The following is a 20,641-nucleotide window of genomic DNA, read 5'->3' on the forward strand; positions in this document are numbered from 1 at the left end:
AAGGACCAGCAGTCCTCCTACAACGCTTGATCATCGACACCATGCTCAGCTCTTCCAGAGCAGGGTAGGTGCCTGAGCCAGAGCTTGCAGCTTACAAGACTGCCATTCCTATTAGCCCCCTTGGGGCGGGGATGGCGGATCAGAGAGGACTAGCTTCTCCCTACGAGCCCCGTGAGGGCGGGGAATGTGGCTAGGCCTGGGGACAGTTGGTCCCAGCGATGAGGGGGTACTTGTGCCTCCTCCCATGGGAGACTTAGGTCTCAGACATTCCCTAGATAGGGAGCCAAAGCCGGTCCACCACTTGGAAAAGGACCTTGCCGGGAGAATTTCGGCGATTAAAAAAAAATACAGCTCTTATTTTTCAAGTTCATAAATGCATTTATGCTCATTCTGTAATAGGGAAAATCAGAAATATGCTACATAATCCAAACGAGGCCTTACTAACGATATATACAATTCTGTTATAACCTTGGGACTTGTTATTTACACTTCCTGTTATAAAATCAGAGTCTAGCTGTTTTACTGCTAACACTGGTGCGCTGTTGTCAGGGTTTCACATTCCCGTTGACCGGAGTTAAATATCTTTTTCGCACCGATTTTCACCGGGATCCATATTATTTTGTTTATAAATGGTGAAGTTGTTTCGTTTCTCCGTGACTATTTTGCGTTCTCCATACTGAATTGCACCAGCTAGTTTTGGAACCATTAACTTTTGTAAATTATCCTGACGTCGAAGAGGAAATTACAATATTGTGACAAACAATTCACAACCAACCCAAAAACTGGAGACGACACTGAACGTTATGATCTGTAGAGAACCATTTCAAGTCACAATTAAGAAAGTGAGATAGCCAGAAAATAGGTCAGTAGAAGAAAATGCCAGAAGATAAGTTAGGCGAAGAGACTATTAGAAGACAGACCAGAAATAGCTTTGGATGTTCCTGGTGTCTTTTTTTTTTTTTTTTTTTTTTTTAAAAAATTTATTTGGCGGTCTTTTCTTGCGTCGTCAGGTAATTTATTTGCTGCAAAGACATCACGCTATGAGAAGTGACAAGATTCCTCGTTGCAGCATCTTCACACCACAACTTAGGTACGATCAGAGTACATTTCAGGCTTCATACAGCAGTGAGTGTAGCTCGGGTAAGCCAGTGGTCGCTGCTGCCTCGCCCCCTGTCTTATTATCGGACTACTCAAAGAGTCTGTCATTATCACAAAGACACGTTCCAAAATTTCTTTCCTGACGAATAAATTAAACTTCCTGGAAGGGCCATGTTAATCATCACCTCTGAACTATAGTGACCACTCCAGCCCTTGACACTAGTATCGCTAGCAATTTGAGAAACTGAGCTGCATCTATACCAAAAGTTTTCCAAGTGTTCTAGGGTTCAGTCTAAAAAAAATGCAACTGTTGTACATGTGTATCGTCCAGCTATTTACTTGTTCTACCGTCGCCTATGTCTTCACCTCTCTCTTACTAACCGGTGTATATATTTTATTAGGCAAAGTATGTCGCATGAGTAGCGGACGATATTTAAGCTTCTATTACTTCTGCGCTCTTTGACAAACAAAGGTTTAACGCTTCATAAGTAAATTTATAATAATGTGGGTAAATATTTTCAGTTAAGTACCATGTTCTTCGCGAGTCAGACGTGTCACGTGACCCTGACCTGGGAAGGTTAACCTCGACTTGGGTAGGTAAGGCCCTCCATCTTACCAGTATTATTACTACTACTACTACAATCAGAGATAAGCGCTTAACCCACAAGGGCTATACGGCACTGACATTTCCAGTGGCCCATCTATGCCAGCACCATATTGTCAACCCTTATCTCCCACCACCGAGAATGCTTTGGTACTAGTGAAAGACTATGCTAAGAATTTGAGAAACCTTCAACATCTTTGTGTTAGTCCTGATTACTTCCCATTCCACAGGTGCTGTAGAATGGGTTTAGTGCTTTCCTATAAATATAAAAATACTTGATTTCAGGATAAACTGCAGAGAATATCAGACCGAGTGTTATCACTAACAAACGATCAACACCACAGACGATGGACTGGTTCATCAAGCCATCTACTGGGAGGGTTGGTCTGGGACCGAGCTACAGGGGCATTTATTCTCTAAACACTCTCCAGGTAAACTCCACATGAAATATGACATGCACAGTATCAAGATATTTGAAGGAGGAACGATACATCCGGAATGGCTTCCTCAGTCCTGTGTCAGACAACTGAGTAAGACAAAGAGCATCTTACCTAGGCTCCAGATTTTTTTTTTATTTTTACAAATTTGTACGATGCGTAACTTATTTTTATCTTTTTGACGAAAACTTGTTACTTCTCCCACACTTTAATCCCGGACAATGCTGAGTAATATATTATGAAATATTATATTCCTAGGGGGTTGCGCTAAAACCGAAGAACACAATATCGCCTAGGAAAATGAAGGTAATCAGACTCGATCCAAAGAAAGGGAGGACAGGTCCATTTCCTTTGATCGAGAGCTCCCTCACTGGCATCAAGGCATTTCCTCCCCTTCCCCTTGGCTGGGCACTACAAGTAATAATCGCACATATCTGAACGTTTCCTGATTACAGTCGGCCACCGTATTACCAGACGTACAAAAGCCTTTTTTTTTTTTTTTTTTTTTTTTAATTTACGTATTTTCGTTACATAAGTTTTTAAAAGACCTAACCCAACCCAAACCAACCCACCAAAATCTAACCCAGTGCAATACATCTCAATCCAGTCCAACAAAATGTACTTCTAACTACAGTGAATTATAAGAAACTTTGGTAAATAAGGTAATCAGGTTTAATCAGAGGGAAAGGCAGCACCAGTTCTTTAGATGAAGCCCCTGTAACTGCTGGAATATGAGAGGGAGAGGAAGACGAGGGGGGGGAGATAGGGGAAGAGGAGTGAGAGGAATGAGGGGAATACGGGAGAAGGGAAAAGGACAGAGGGAAAAGGACAGAGCAAGAGGACAGAGGGGAAGATGACAGCCGAGAGGGGACGAGAACAGACGAGAGAGGGGACGAGGACAGACGAGAGAGGGGACGAGGACAGACGAGAGAGGGGACGAGGACAGACGAGAGAGGGGACGAGGACAGACGAGAGAGGGGACGAGGACAGACGAGAGAGGGGACGAGGACAGACGAGAGAGGGGACGAGGACAGACGAGAGAGGGGACGAGGACAGACGAGAGAGGGGACGAGGACAGACGAGAGAGGGGACGAGGACAGACGAGAGAGGGGACAAGGACAGACGAGAGAGGGGACAAGGACAGACGAAAGGGAAAGAGGACAGACGAGAGAGGGGAAGAGGACAGACGAGAGAGGGGAAGAGGACAGAGACGACAGAGAGGAAGAGGGCAGAGACGACAGAGGGGAAGAGGACAGGAGAGAGTGAGAGGAAGAGAGGGATTGGGACAAATAGACACGAGCACATTACCAACACCTGGTTAATGATATCACCTGGGGAAGTAACAACAGTGACAACAACTGTTAACAATAATCTCTCCAAACATCACCATTTTCATGAAAACAACGTACGCACTCACATTATTAATAACAATAAAGTAAAAATACGTGAAAGATATTAAAGTCTGAAATACTTAATACCTTATCTGAAAATTCAAATCAATGATTCTGGTGGTGTAATTCACAGTCTAAATATTTTATTACATGCGCGTGATGCTGTTCATTTCTTCAAAATGGTCGATACAAAAATAGTTGTTTATATATATTTAGCGTTTGACGTGCGTAATGATCGTAATTACTATAATTATATTATGATTACTGTTACTTATAGAGAAATGCTATGCTCGTAATTTATTACCTCCTGTAATGGGCAGTAATCAGGCGTGATCGTATTATAATATAGAAGCGCTAAACCCACAAGGGTCATACAGCGCAGTGATGTGATCGTAAAATAGGGTAATTAGAACCGATTCCTTTTATAAACAGCTATTCACTACCATAGTGGAACCCCTGAAAGGAACGTATTACCATTTTTACAATCAGAACTAAGCGCTAAACCCACATGGGCCAGACAGCCTAAAGGAATGTAATGTATTAAAAACAACTCTTAATTAAGGCCTTGTATAAGTATGGACGTTTCCTTGTAAGAAATATTTGTATCATATACATATTATTGGAAATTATTATTATATTTATTATTATTTTCATTAAATGTTCAATGCCTCACCTTACTGTGGTAGCGCGTAATGTGCCAATGTCCAGTTTAATAGTTCAGTATTCCAGCTGTTCTGTGGTAGAACACTTGACGTAGAGGCAGGGAGTGGAAGTTATTGAACAGCGGGTGTAAGCACCCAAGTCTCTTATCTAACAACGTTTTCCTAAGACTGTCACTAATGAGTGTCCAGATCGAGCAACAGCTGTCTGTTTGCCCTCACCCACTCCCTTACACTACGAGATTTCGTGAGTCACTAAGTGAATGGATCAGCTGGGTGCGTGTTGGTGCTGAGGTGGCGTCCGGTATGCTCACTCCCTGGCCCTCTCTCCCTCCTCCAAACATACCTCGCGCTGAGAAACAACAACAAAATCGATTTTTTTGTTTTGTTGAATCTTCGAACAGAGAGGTAATAAAGAGAAAGGAAAATAATAAAAGGAAGTGATGCATAACTGTGTGTATGGTTTACCAATAACCTCCAATCTCTCCTTTGCTTCCACGAATAGTCGTACATTGCAGCGCTTGTTGTAGGGCTCCCACTGACCCTGTCCTTTTCCTCATCAGCATCATCATGACAGTCCCAAAATTCAGCGTATGACAGCGTTCCGTGGCGTAGGATACGGTGCGGACCGTGGCGTCAAGACACTACGTACGCTTCCTAACGCAGATGTACCGGTGTTAGACATTGTACGTATCACACGTTACGTATAATAAACGAGTACGGGACACGCCGAGCATGGGACACGCCGAGCATGGGACACGCCGAGCATGGGACACGCCGAGCATGGGACACGTAGGGAATACATAAAAGATTCACCCGGCAACCTGTCCCAAACCGCTGCTTCCTGTTGCCTACCACAGACGTTTGAGATAATTAGTGGGAGTTCTTTAATGATCTTTTTCCTCCTCTTTCGCCCTGTTATAATTTGCTAAATTATATGAACCACCTTTCACGCAATGCACGCTGTAATGCACCCTGTAATAACAAAAGCGTTAGCGGACTCTTTGGCAGAATGAACTGGGAACGTTTTTAAAGATAACAAGTCAACGGGAGAACATTTCTAGTGTATGCCAACAGTGAGAAAACTAGACAATTCGGGTTACGGTATTTTATTGTGAGGACGTTTTGTTCCCAGGTGGACGAAACGTTTTCACAAAATAAATGCCTTGTTTGCACTCTCACCAGGGGGAAATGAACCTATCATAGTCTAGCGAAATCAAACTGAACAACGAAATGTAATCTAACTTAAGATCCTAACATTATCATATCATAATCTAACCTAACCAATAATAAACTAACCCAGCCATAAGAAACCTAAAAGTTGCTACTGAAGATCATTGTATCTGCCTTTAAAAAGCACAACATAGGTAGTTTCACTTAAAATGAAATATGTGAATACATATTTGAATGTTTTGTACATACTGCACATAACCAGGCATGTATAATATATATATATATATATATATATATATATATATATATATATATATATATATATATATATATATATATATATATATAGGGAAGTACCACCTCTATAGCTGGACTGGGGACCCTCATCCTCAGAGAAGACAATAAACGTACCTCAGGGAAAACTCAAGGTTCTCCCCGGAGCTGTTTGAATATTTTCTTCTCCTACCACCCCCTATATTTAATATTCTATGTGAACATTTATTAATGAACAGAATACATTTACAGAAAAACATAAACATGAATACAATAGCACAATGTATCACAGATCATGAATTTCCTGCACTCACACACACACACACATATATATATATATATATATATATATATATATATATATATATATATATATATATATATATATATATATATATATATATATATAAGCAAAACAAGCGTCGGGGAAATGGAAATCTGTTTTGCATTGTAAAAATTTCCTGTATGCAATGCATGTAAACACGAGTATCTTATGAAGAGAGGCATCTTCTGTAGTTTGCACTTCAACACGATTAAAACACACACACACACACACACACACACACACTAAAATTACCTTCATGGAAAAGCGCTAGACCCATAGGGGTCATACAACTCTTGGGGGAAATGGGAGGCTTTCAAGATTGACCCAAGGAAGAAGAGCACAAGTCGAATTCCTTAGATCAAGAGCCCCTCGCCGTCATTAAGAAGCCTCTCTCGAAGGGACGTACGTACCTGCCCTAAGCATATAACACCTCATCATCCAAAAAAAAAAAAACATGATTTGCACTACAAAAGGTCGGGCCGTCACTGAAAAATAACACCACAAGTCGACCACTTTTACCGTGAACTGTCCAAATCGGGTTATCCCGCAAGGCAGGCAACACTGCACCTCTTGTCATGTCAAAGAGCTAAAAACTGCACAAAAAATAAAATATATCTGTTACAAATTACCCAGCTTCCTTTAACAGCAATAACACACAAGTTTAAAGGTAGACGCAAGGGAAGGGGGTGCGAAGAACGGAGGGCAAACAGGGTAGTAGTTAAGTTATTATCCATCTCAAAGGGTTCAGTAACCGTACTCAAGAGACCAGGTTCACGGTCTTTTGGGGGTTATTTAGTAGCAGTAGTAATAGAAATATTAATAGAATAATAGTAGAATGGTAGCAATAGTATAGTAGAATTGTAGTAGTATAATCATTGGGAAGCGCTAAATTCGTTGGGGTTATGCAGCGCCTAGGGAATGAGAAGCAATCAATGAAACAATCCATTGACCTTGCACGGGTTTGTACGCGTTTGCGATCAAAGAGAATCAGCTGCCGTGATCGAAGTGATAGGTCCTCGTCATAAAATATCCAACACTCAGTATTTAAAGTTTTAAACTGGCATCCTTGTTCTTAGAGCAGGTTCTGACTGATTCCGTGGACACCTGAACATATTACCAAATTACCTTAATTACTTAAATGAAGAGGGAATTTGTGAATTATGTTAGATCACTGAGGCTCATGTATTGAAAAGCTTTCGGGTAACCTTTGGTTATTTAGAAAATGTGTAGAAATAGAAGCCACGACATGGCGTGACTCGGCGCTGCACAACGAGGAAGATAATCAACTTTTCATTTTTTATACGAGATCAGAAATGTGATGAACATCGAGTACCTTCGAAATTGTGGGTGTGGTTAAAGCTGTGTGTAAGGAAGGGACTGTTTTTCTATGGTTTCTGAGGCTGTGGCAGCGGATGTGGAGGTGGGGATACAAAACTAACTATATAGGTGTTTTCTGTGCATGCGTGGCTGTGTAAATGTGGTAATTAACATGTACATGGTACATCGCCACGGCTAGTGGTGACGTTGGATGATGTACCAGTGTGACGTTCATAGGTCACTGCTAGTGGTGACGTTGGATGATGTACCAGTGTGACGTTCATAGCTCACTGCTCCTCCAAATTATACAACAGTCTCTTTTATAACAGTGTCTCAAGGCTTTCTTAAAGTCGAAAACGATACGGTCTACCCTAGCCTTTTTCTCCTGCTTTATTTCCGCCATTCTGTAATAAAAATTACTTGATCAGTACGAAGAAATTTGTCATCCAGTAATCCCGTATTATTTGCCTCTTATAAATCTGTTTCTCTGAAGCTATACCCAACTATTCTCTGTGTTATATCAACTAACATCGCAAATAATGCAGAAGTTACTCGATTATGTGCACATCAGGGGTTATGTTGGACGTGATGTTTGCAGTTTTTCACGTTTCACCCTGGTATTCTCCCCTGCTTCCCAATTTTCATGACCTTACTCTTGTTTGAGTCGAACTCCAGTAGCCATTAATTTGACAATCTATGAGCTCTTCCTTTAGCCTGTTTCTGTTCTCTTATGTTTACATTTTTCTCGCTAGCTTTTGTGTGTGTGTGTGTGTGTGTGTGTGTGTGTGTGTGTGTGTGTGTGTGTGTGTGTGTACTCGCCTATATGTGGTTGCAGGGGTCGATTCACAGCTCCTGGCCCCACCTCTTCACTGACTGCTACTAGGTCCTCTCTCCCTCTTCCATGTGTGTGTTCGTGCTCGCTCCGTCCCACCTTCTTCGAGTTTGTGTTTTTATGTACTCCCACAAAGAAAGCTGGGAAAATATTTCGAGATCGTCGAGTGTGAAGGCTTTACCTGAGCTATCTGCGAGAGGGTTAAGGAACACTATCATTATGCTGCATACGTACATGCTTTAATACATGCCAGCAAGTATCTCAGCGCCCAGCAGGAGCAGGAGTTTCACCAGTGAATACCTGCTGACCCTGGCTGCTATCATTACTACCAATACAACTACTTAAACTATTACTACTACTCCTACGGATATAACTATAATACTTCCGCTGCTAAAAAGATAAAGATGAGGGGAACTTTCCAAAAATAAGACATACAAGTAGTTTGTCACGAACTGCTAAGAAAATTTCCCCCTAATGTGGACTGTAATGACCACGGGACATTTGCTACCAGTATATTCTGATTTGCCGCAAATCACATGGCAGCTGTTTCCGTTTCCTGTCTTTTCGTTTCGTAACAACACTTTGATAACAGATCAACGAGTTGGCCCTGTATAAAAGGCCATCAGGGTGCTTTACCTGGATAACAAGCCACTGGGGCACCGTACCTGGATAACAAGCCACTGGGGCACCGTACCTGGATAACAAGCCACTGGGGCACCGTACCTGGATAACAAGCCACTGGGGCACCGTACCTGGATAACAAGCCACTGGGGCACCGTACCTGGATAACAAGCCACTGGGGCACCGTACCTGGATAACACGCCACTGGGGCACCGTACCTGGATAACAAGCCACTGGGGCACCGTACCTGGATAACAAGCCACTGGGGCACCGTACCTGGATAACAAGCCACTGGGGCACCGTACCTGGATAACACGCCACTGGGGCACCGTACCTGGATAACAAGCCACTGGGGCACCGTACCTGGATAACACGCCACTGGGGCACCGTACCTGGATAACAAGCCACTGGGGCACCGTACCTGGATAACACGCCACTGGGGCACCGTACCTGGATAACACGCCACTGGGGCACCGTACCTGGATAACACGCCACTGGGGCACCGTACCTGGATAACACGCCACTGGGGCACCGTACCTGGATAACAAGCCACTGGGGCACCGTACCTGGATAACACGCCACTGGGGCACCGTACCTGGATAACACGCCACTGGGGCACGGTACCTGGATAACACGCCACTGGGGCACCGTACCTGGATAACAAGCCACTGGGGCACGGTACCTGGATAACACGCCACTGGGGCACGGTACCTGGATAACACGCCACTGGGGCACCGTACCTGGATAACACGCCACTGGGGCACCGTACCTGGATAACACGCCACTGGGGCACCATATCTTGATAAGCCACTGGGGCACCATATCTTGATAAGCCACTGGGGCACCGTACCTGGATAACACGCCATTGGGGCACTGTACCTGGGTAATTGACCAACGGGGAAATGTTCCTGGATAACTGGCCAATGGATCACATGTACATGCAGGGTAGTCAAGCCAATGGCCAAAACAAATTCACGAATATTTGAAAGACACAGGAAATGATAAAATGAACTTATTAAAAACTTGTGTCATGCTTATTCCACTTTCTCAACGATGATGACAATAATTATTAATTATCAATTGTTATTAATTTCAGGGAGGAGTGATTGGCCAGCAAGTGCCTGAGTAGCAAGAGGTAATCAGGGTTGATCCAAGGAAAAGGAAGTTAACTGACTCCTTGGATCAAGAGCCCATTCAAACTGAAGACACTTCCACTACAAAGAGAAGACCTGTGCTGCAAGTAAAATTTACTCACTGGACAAACTTTTCCTCTAGTACGAAAACAGTATGTCTTGTTCTTGAGTATGAAAACAGTATGTTGTCTTGTCCTTGAGTATGAAAACAGTATGTTGTCTTGTTCTTGAGTATGAAAACAGTATGTTGTCTTGTCCTTGAGTATGAAAACAGTACGTTGTCTTGTCCTTGAGTATGAAAACAGTATGTTGTCTTGTCCTTGAGTATGAAAACAGTATGTTGTCTTGTCCTTGAGTATGAAAACAGTATGTTGTCTTGTCCTTGAGTATGAAAACAGTATGTTGTCTTGTCCTTATGAAAACAGTATGTTGTCTTGTCCTTGAGTATGAAAACAGTATGTTGTCTTGTCCTTGAGTATGAAAACAGTATGTTGTCTTGTCCTTGAGTATGAAAACAGTATGTTGTCTTGTCCTTGAGTATGAAAACAGTATGTTGTCTTGTCCTTGAGTATGAAAACAGTATGTTGTCTTGTCCTTGAGTATGAAAACAGTATGTTGTCTTGTCCTTGAGTATGAAAACAGTATGTTGTCTTGTCCTTGAGTATGAAAACAATATGTTGTCTTGTCCTTGAGTATGAAAACAGTATGTCTTGTCCTTATGAAAACAGTATGTTGTCTTGTCCTTGAGTATGAAAACAGTATGTTGTCTTGTCCTTGAGTATGAAAACAGTATGTTGTCTTGTCCTTGAGTATGAAAACAGTATGTTGTCTTGTCCTTGAGTATGAAAACAGTATGTTGTCTTGTCCTTGAGTATGAAAACAGTATGTTGTCTTGTCCTTGAGTATGAAAACAGTATGTTGTCTTGTCCTTGAGTTTGAAAACAGTGTTTTCTCGTCCTTGAGTATGAAAACAGTATGTTGTCTTAGCTTTGAGTTTGAAAACAGTATGTTGTCTTGTCCTTGAGTAATGCAAGCAATATGTTGTCTTGTCCTTGATTGTGTAAACAACATCGTTCATGACAATGATGAGTTGAAGGTAAAAGTTGTTTCCTGACGAACCTAACCTAACCTAATCTTGAAACTGGACCGAGTCTGACTGAAACGTGGTCCAGTTTTCACTTTCGTTTTGTGGATTATTGGTATAACAGTAAAAGTTGGTATAATTAGGTGAGAAATATACCAGGAATATGATTGACTATGAACCACGAAGAGGTTGTAAGAATAGTTTACAAATCTTTTCCCAAATAAATTTCCAACTACATAAAGCGTAAGAATAGCACATGTTCCACAGTGAACAAGTCGGTATATATCTTTTATGTAGTGACTAAAATCACCGTACCGAAGACCGCACCCAGAACCTTGTACACACTACTTATGTTCTCACTAGCCTAACAGCAGCTGTGAAGATATTGGCAACTGTACCTGAAGCTCTACAACTTAAAGCCGTCTCATGTCATACACCTACACGAAGTCCAGTAGGTACTGGTAAAGCAGCGGTCGCCGTGCCGCGGCTCAAATGGCTAAATATCTACCCCCATGTTTCTTCCTCTCGTCCCCTCCTCCTCGCCCATCACCCTCAATCTGAAGATCACTACCTAGCAGTACCCTATTTTTTTTTTTAAATGGGGTGCAAGCCATAACACTAGTTACAAGTAACTTAACAGTTTATGGTTTATAATTAATCAAAAATCCGTGTCAGGTGAAACTTGTCCTGTTTCCTGACGAACAAAAATATTTTACTACTACTAAATCACCTCCACCATTACATGTGCCTTAAACACCACCGTTTTGCAGTTTTACCGCCAAAAGACCCGGGACCATGGAACATATAATAACCACCAGTGGCAGGCGATTCTTTTTCTGAGGAATAAACGAAAAACAATAACAACTGATCGACTCTGAAGAGTGAAAGTCAACATGCGGTACGAACCTTCTCCAGAATTCGTTGCTAAACCTGTAGGTTAAAGTTTAAGGATTATAAAGACGCACAGTGGGTACAAGGACTTGGCACAAACGTCCTGCTGAGCAAGTTACAGCAGTAACAGGTATTTGAAGAGTGCATTTTGCCACAAAATTAAAAGTAAAAGCAATAATAATAATAATAATAATAATAATAATAATAATAATAATAACAAGAGCTTGAACATTTATAAAATAAAAATTATATAAAATATTTAGCTATTTCTCCTAACACGTTTGATTTTGACTTAACACACCATACTGTTATTAATATTCACAGAGAACTAGTAAGGGAAGAACAGTTTCAATTCCCTGCATCAAAAGATCTCCGTTAAAGGGTGTACGAAGCAGATAAAAAAGGTCCGCCATTCAAGGCCCGGGAATGGAAGGTAATCAGTTTAAATCCGATATAAAGCGAGGGTTGCTCCAACCCATTGTGTCTTCAGAAGTCAATAGGTTACAAAGACCAGATTGGGTCACGGGACATATCCGAAAGCGTTCCTTTAATTAGGCAGGTTACAGCGGAAATGAGTTACAGCAGGTAGAGTTAAGATATTTGTTAAGATGACTCACGAAATCGTAATGACACGATTGCAAACAAACCATACTACGGGCGGGATTTGAACCCGCGGTCAGAGAGTCTCAAAACTCCAGACCGTCGTGTTAGCCACTGGACCAGCTAGCCACAATAAGATTCATCCAACTAGGTATATTTCTTGCATTTGTGGTCACAGTGGTGCCTATGCTAACCTTCCTATAGTGTAGAAATATTACCTCTATTATGCATCTGAAAGCCAGTTTGAGAGAAAAACAGTTAGTCTTTTCATAATTTTGTTTCATTTGTCCCTCAGATCCTGGAGATCAGCATAAGTTAGCTATGGGGCAACAGTTTTTTTTAACCTGACGAGATAAGTATCCATCTGTATCTTCATAGGTCATAAAACTATTAAAATTACTTTTCATAGATGGTTCAGAGTTCAGGAGAGTGATAGGTCAGGTTCAAGGCTCAAGAGAGCGAGGGATCAGATGCTGCCTATTTGCATGTATACAATTGAGTTCAACACGTATCGGGGAAAAACAGCTCGCTTCCTGGTAGGAAGAATTCTTTATGCGGGGATTTCGTGCTGGCTGTTCGAAATTCCTCTCTTGGAACACACCTCTAAGAACATTTAAAGCTGATAGAGCAACAATGTAGGTATTAGTACCTACTAACACTTGATTGCAAGGAGTATATTAATTCATTCTCGAGGGTGGAAGTCCCACTCACCAGGTATGAGCTCTCTGATTCAATGATGACTTTCATATTCTTGTGATACCTGATCAACAGAAAATAATCCTATTTTTATTGTTCAATAAAGCCCTTAAAGCCTTCTGTCAGACACTATAATGTAGCAAGAAAGGGTAATGCATAATTAATCAGTTTTGTAATGAATGCAAAAGACGTCCTCGTACCAATTATGATACGTGCCTCATACGTGGTGTAGAAACATGTATTAGCAATCAAATCTGATTGCTAATACAGAGATTACAAATCCTACATATTCCTACACGTTTGCATATAAATACATACTTGCATATTAGAGCTGAGTGCCATCTTGCAGTTGCATAATGCGAACTGCACCACCTCGTTGGGTACAGATTAAGTATTTTTTCTCAACTGATTAAACCTAGGTAGTACATCAGGTATTGGTATATCTAGTGGAGTGAATTTCTAGATGAAGAGGAATTCTAAACATGCAATGACTGGGTTGCAAGGGCACAGTTTAGCAAGAGATTGAGTAGAATGTTAAATAAGGCTGGATAGAAACTCTCTCTGTAGGACAGGTTACGTTGCACTCAGGTGTCACTGAAATAAAGGAGATTCTCTGTGCTCTTAAGATCCAGATCAAGCAGAGAGGTCATCAACATACATCCATTCTAGCAAGCTCTTTTGTAATGATCACAAGCAAAGAAAGGTGGTATAACACATATCGATGTGCAAGGTGAGAAAACAAATGTTAAATAAATGGACACAGATGCCGTAACGGCTTGACAAAGCTCCTGAAGAGCTGCCCAGACTAAGCTGACAAAGCTCCTGAAGAACTGCCCGGACTAAGGGTTGACCATCCAAATGAATTCTTTATGAACGAAACCCAAAATATGGTCATCTCAAAAATCTCGGATATTATCCTAACTCCAAAAGACTTTGAAAAGGCAATAAATGACAAGTCCATGCCCTCTGTCCCAGGCCCAGACTCATGGAACGTTGCGTTCATCAAGAATTGCAAGAAGCCTCTATCGTGTGCCTTCAGCATTCTATGGAGAGGGAGCATGGACACCGGGGTCATCCCACACACTAAAAACAATAGACATAGCCCCACTCTACAAAAGTGACAGTAAAGCAATTGCAAAGAACTACAGACCGATAGCACTATTCTCCCATATCATAAAAATCTTTGAGAAGGTTCTAAGAAGCAAGATCGCCAACCACCTAGATACCCATCAGTTACATAGCCCAGGGCAACACGGGTTTAGAGCAAATCGCTCCTGCCTGTCCCAGCTACTGGACCACTATGACAAGGTCCTGGATGCTGTAGAGGATAAACAAAATACAGATGTAGGATACACAGACTTTGCAAAAGGTTTCGACAAGTGTGACCATGGTGTAATAGCACACACAATGCGTGATAAAGGAATAACAGGAAAAATTGGTAGATGGATCTATAACTTCCTGACATATAGAACACAAAGAGTAATAGTAAACAGAGTAAAGTCCCAGGCAGCCACGGTAAAAAGCTCTGTTCCACAAGGCACAGTACTTGCTCCCATTCTATTCCTCATCCTCATCCTATGTGAGCCATAGCTTCGCGTCTTCCTTTGCGCATGACACCTGGATTACCATGGCAGTGACCTCCATCGAAGACACCGCAAGACTCCAAGCGGACATCAACCAAATCTTCGACTGGGCCACACATAACAATATGAAATTCAACGAGGAGAAATTTCAACTACTCAGATATGGGAAACCTGAGAAAATTAAAAATGTATCAGGGAATATGACAAATTCTAACCATACAATAGAGCAAAAAAATAATGTGAAGGATCTGGGAGTGATAATGTCAGAGTTTCTCACCTTCAAAGACCACATCTGCTAGAAAATGACAGGATGGATAATGAGAACCTTCAAAACTAGGGACTTCAAGCCCATGATGATTCTCTTCAAATCGCTTGTGCTCTCTAGGCTGGAATACTGCTGTACACTAACGGCCCCCTTCAAGGCTGGCGACATTGCAGGCCTGGAGAATGTACAAAGAACTTTCACGGCATACATAAGTACGATAAGGCACCTAAATTGCTGGGAACGGTTGAAGGTCCTTGATTTGTATTCCCTGGAACGCAGGCGAGATACATGATAATATACACTTGAAGGTCCTAGAGGGATTGGTACCAAACCTGCACATAAAAATCACTCCCTATGAATGCAAAAGACTCGGCAGGAGATGCAACATTCTCCCGATGAAAAGCAGGGGCGCCACGAATACATTGAGAGACAACACAATAAGTGTCCGGGGCCCCCGACTGTTCAATTGCCTCTCAGCATACATAAGGAGGGATTACCAATAGATCCCTGGCTGTCTTTAAGAAGGCACTGGGCAGGCACCTAAAGTCAGTGCCTGACCAACCGGGCTGTGGTTCGTACGTCAGCTTGCGTGCGGCCAGCAGTAACAGCCTGGTTGATCAAACCCTGATCCACCATGAGGCCTGGTCTCAGACCGAGCCACGGGGGTGTTGACCACCGGAACCCTCTCCAGGTAAACTCTAGGTAATACCTTTAATAAAGAGGAAAATATATCCTCAAAGTGTCTGCCTCAATGAAGCTCTGTTTTTACTGTATACTTGACATTTAGGACGCAGGTTTCAATTTCTAAACTGCAGCATGTATACTGATGAACACTGAAGAGGGTATAGTAGTGAAAACTGCAGCAGGTATTTTGAGCACTCACTGCAACAGGTATAATAAGCACTGCAGAAAGTATAATGATAAACACTGTAGCAGGTATAACACTGCAGCAAGTATAATGAAGAATGCAACCGATATAATAAGCACTGCAAGAAGTATAACGACGAACGCTGCAGCAAGTATAATGATGAATCGGCACAGGAGTTGGCATCCAACCTTTAAATATTATAATGAAAAACTTACAGTAATAACTAAAAAATTCTTTTCATTTTATTTTTTTTTTACTGTCTAGCCGTCATCTTTGACCTTCAGCGCCGAAGACCCATGTAGTTGAACTGACCGTGAGGGAACGATGTGAGGAGGGAACGTCGTGAGGAATCATTAGGAGGAAGGAATGATTGTGAGGAAATGGCCAGTCCATACTTGGCTGAGTACATCTTTGTTGGACATGGAACGGCAAATGAAGAAGCAGCAAGGTCAAAGTGAGCATTAAAAGAATATGTGAAGTGTGGAAAATAGCAATGAAAGGTGAAGGAAGAAATAGTGTGAAGTGAAGGAAGTAAAGAGAGACAAGTTCGTGAGAGGTCTTCGTGGACTGCCTACGCAGCCAAAATGACAAACTGAATAAGTAGTGTGATGTGAGGGAAGGAGTAGCGTGAGGTGTGGGAAGGAGAGGGGTAAGTCCGTGAGCAGTGAAGGTGACCCGGACCTTGGGACTCCCACACTCACACACAAACACAGGAAGGATTTAGGGGGGTTGACTGCGCCAAGTTCTGTCCGCCTTCCCTATCAACTTAAAAAAAAAAAAAATCATATACAGAAAATAATGTGGTATGGATGAAAGATTGAACAGTATAAAAGTATAGAATTTTATTCACAACAAAAAATTCAATTGTTCCTTTGGCATAAGAGAAGCGTGTCCCCCATCTCAAGGACATGCTTTTGAAAGAAAATATCCAGACAGGGACAAGGAAAGGGCACGCTTTGATCAAGCGCTTTCATTGAAGCATATGATTGGCTGTACTTCGATAGAGGACAGGAACACTGTTGCATTTATAGATGTGGCTGGTCTTACAAATAGTATATGAAACAGAAATGATTCTCTGAAAGATGAAAAGCGTTTATGAATATAGATACGCGATGCTGCGCTTTATGTGCCATTAAACACACTAGTTGACTTGTTTTTCCCATCACCAGTAAGAACGCTAAGGAATGAAAGACTGGACTCCAAAATGGAAATAAGGCATATGGATCCGAGGTGAAATACAGAATATTTGAGGGAAAAAGTCACAGAAATATTATGTAATCTGTGGAAAGATTTTTTTTTCAGCAGATGCAAAAAATGTAAAATGAGGAATGAATCAAATTATATCATTATTATATTTATGGAAAAAGAGTTAAACCTCTAGGAGTCATATAGCGCGTGAGGAAATGGGAAGTAATCAAGTTCGATTCAAGAAACGGGAGGACAAGTCTAATTCTTTGCATCAAGAGCCCCTTCACTAGCCTCAAGGAAACTCTCCCTAGATGGATATTAGAGTCTATGGGTATGAAGCATGATCTTTGAATGTTGCAGTATAAAGAGTCTGGAGGCCCTGTATGCTTATGCAGTGCATTTAGGAGAAAAACTAGAATAGAGTATAACTGAAGAAATTATATAATTTAGGGAACAGTGAGGCAGATTTTTAATAGTGTATGTATAAATCTTCGTTAGATGAAACGTAGTGAGGAGGATGCCTCAGAAAGGGACAGGAGAAAGGAAGAAGACTGAAACTTGTTCATTAAACAGGCATGAAAACGTTCGAAAAATGATGGAATGAAATTTTATTTTGCTTTTTGACTTTCTGCTAGTGTGAACATGGTCATATCTATGAAGATATTCAGGGAAATTGGTTAGCGAGACTTGAGAAATTTGGATATGGGGAATCACGGTGGATGCACTCTGAAGGATGGATGGACTTGTTGTGGTTGGTTGGGCCAGTGAATCGTGATGTCCGTGCATTTCGAGGTAGTGAGCGATTTTGAATATTTAGGAAGCAATCGTCTAGGGAGGTACTACCGCTCGGTCATACGAGCGTGAAATGATATGTTAATGCTTTTCACACTAGAAGACATCCAAGTGATATTCTCTCCTCATGTATGATGAAAGGCAAATCTTACAAGCATCTATTCACCTTTGATATATGTTTAACTATTTTGTGTTTCTCAACTATTTGTATTTCTGAAGTTTAATTTATTTCCAAGAGGCTAGTTACCCGCTTCCTGTGTAATTACTAAAAATTTTTAAATTTGCGTTTTATTTGGGTCTCTCTCTCTCTCTTTATACACACACAATATATATATATATATATACATACATATATATATATATATATATATATATATATATATATATATATATATATATATATATTACATATGTCGTGCCGAATAGGCAGAACTTGCCATCTTGACTTAAATAGCAACCCTCATCTTGCCATATAGCACAAGTGAAAATTTGTGTATGCAATAATTTCACCAAAATCATTCTGAACCTAACAAAAAAAAATATATATTTCACTGTTTATTTAGTATTAAATTACTGTAAACAAATCTAAAATATATTTAGTTGGGTTAGGCTAAAATAAATTGTTCTTGCTATAATAAGGTTAGGTAAGTTTTCTAAGATTCTTTTGGAGCAAAATTAAAAATTTTTACATTAACATTAATGAAAAAAATATATCTTTAAACGTATAAGAGAAAATTTTAGAAAGGACTTAATTTTAAATGAGTTCTTGCTAATTGACCAGTTTTACATATTCGGCACGACATAATAAATAAATAAATATATATATATATATATATATATATATATATATATATATATATATATATATATATATATATATATATATATATATATATATATATATATATATATATATATATAAACAAGTTCTAAGAAGGGGCAGGTGGGAAGGATGTCACCACCAGTGTCATCACAATACATAGTCACGCAATGTTGCCTGCTTCAGGGTGTTACTTCAGCCGCTAATTGTCCAGAAAGAACGAGCGTAACAGAAGGAAGGTTAATTAAGTGAAGATTAATTATTTGATTTAGAGATAATTCCAGGAGGTGAGGTAACATTGGTTCTCCAGCATGGGATAAACACGGAGTCGGTCGGCTGGTTGGTTAGCTAGGTTTAATCCCTATTGACTGTACGAGGGCCATTTAAACTACATGTCACCTCTAAAATACCAATCTCGCATACTTTAATCCTTATTATAAAATTGACTTTAATCAGTGTAAATTTACAGAAATATCCACCAATCGATGTTCTGTATAAAGCGCATGTGTCGGGGTGACAAATTCATCAAAATTTAAAATTTCATTTGGTACTGAGAGGAATATGGGGTTGTAGGAGGAAATGGTACCAAACACAAAAGCTTTGTGAAACAGTATAGTTTATTATAACCCAGAGACTTAGTAAGAAATCTGAATAAGATATTTTTAATGGTATTGCTGCAGTGTTAACTTGCTAACCTCTGGTCGAGAACAGAACAATTGTTCCTTCTCAAACTGTATATGCCAGTTATATAATGCATTTAGTGGAAAAAAATGATTTATGAACCTATTTAATTAACATCAGTATATATTCACCTAGCTGCTCTCGTATAGCTCCTTATCTCGCTTCCGAACTATTTTGGACTGGGTGTTCCCAGTCCCCGCAGCCCGATAATACGAACTCTTGAAACTCCGCATAATATTTTTTGCCCACAATCTCAACTAGTTCGTTCCATCCCGAGACAGAAAAATTACTTCCTAACGTCGCTGCAGCACAACTAAGTCTTTAATTACAATTTGGGTTCCCTGACTACCTCTCCTCGCTTCTCAAAAAGCCTGTTCCTACGCTCTCAAATCTCCTGAACATTTCCTATATCTTGATCGTGTCCTCCTTGATTCTTTTCCTCTAATGTTATTAGATTCTTTCCTATCACCTTGTAGTACATTTCCCTAAGTTACTGCGCCAGTCTTACGGCGAACAGATGAAGCTTCAAGTTTCATTACACGCTTGATCATGTACAGGCTTCACTTGAATTTATATTTATCTTTGTTGAGTCACAATAAATAAGTTCTTACGTTACCTAGTTTGGTGTATGTTGCAAAATTTATATTATAAATATATACATTTGGTGACATGCGTAGTGTGATGCTTATTCTGTTTTTTTCAATCATTTATTTGTTCGGAATATTACACCTCTCAGATTATAAATCGTGTCTGATCCCACTCCCTCTCCTTTTCTCATTTCTCTGAGCGTATCAGGATTTATTTCTAGTAGCCACTTTCCTGGCCATGTCTGTAGTCTGTTCAAGTTACCTTGGAATTTCTTTTGTGTTCTCTTCGTAGGATCTGTTTTCTCAGGAAGGTTATTTATGTGTAACATTAACAGCAGAGGTTCAAGAATTGATCCTTGGGGAACTTCCCGTTACCCTTCTCTGCTTTGTGCGCGCGTAAAACTAGTTAAAAATTGTCTTAAGGGTCCATCATAAGTTTTGATCGACTGGCTCAAATTAGTTGCATCATATTGTTGTTTAGCTCGTTCTACATCTTTACTACTCTTCTGATAAAGAAATTCTTCCTGATGTCTCAGTGACTCAGCTGAGTGTAAAGTGTCCTTCCGTGTCTCCTTGTTCTGGATCTTCCCCGGGTAAAGATTCTGTCCTTGAATATGTACACATGTGCATCTGAAGTCAGCTTAAGTTTTCGGCTTCACTACACGCTACTTCCACTACCTCTCTACTATAGTGTGATTTTTTTTCATCCTTTTCACACTCCGA

At 40.6% G+C, this 20,641-nt stretch overlaps 1 protein-coding gene across 8 annotated transcripts in view; it reads right to left on the reverse strand.

Annotated features, from left to right (window-relative positions):
- Window positions 1-20,641, reverse strand: part of LOC128693776 (uncharacterized) — a 204,135-nt gene that overhangs the window by 119,327 nt on the left and 64,167 nt on the right. For 4 of the 8 annotated variants that reach the window (XR_011392762.1, XM_070091158.1, XM_070091154.1 and 1 more), the window contains exon 1: window positions 4,204-4,456. The exons of the other annotated variants lie outside the window; for them this stretch is intronic. The gene's annotated coding sequence lies outside the window, so the exon portion shown is untranslated. Of the gene's footprint in view, window positions 1-4,203; window positions 4,457-20,641 lie in introns of those variants that run through there. 8 annotated transcript variants of the gene reach the window in all.

The sequence above is a fragment of the Cherax quadricarinatus genome, chromosome 34 (genome assembly GCF_038502225.1).
Source record: "Cherax quadricarinatus isolate ZL_2023a chromosome 34, ASM3850222v1, whole genome shotgun sequence".
Taxonomy (NCBI): domain Eukaryota; kingdom Metazoa; phylum Arthropoda; class Malacostraca; order Decapoda; family Parastacidae; genus Cherax; species Cherax quadricarinatus.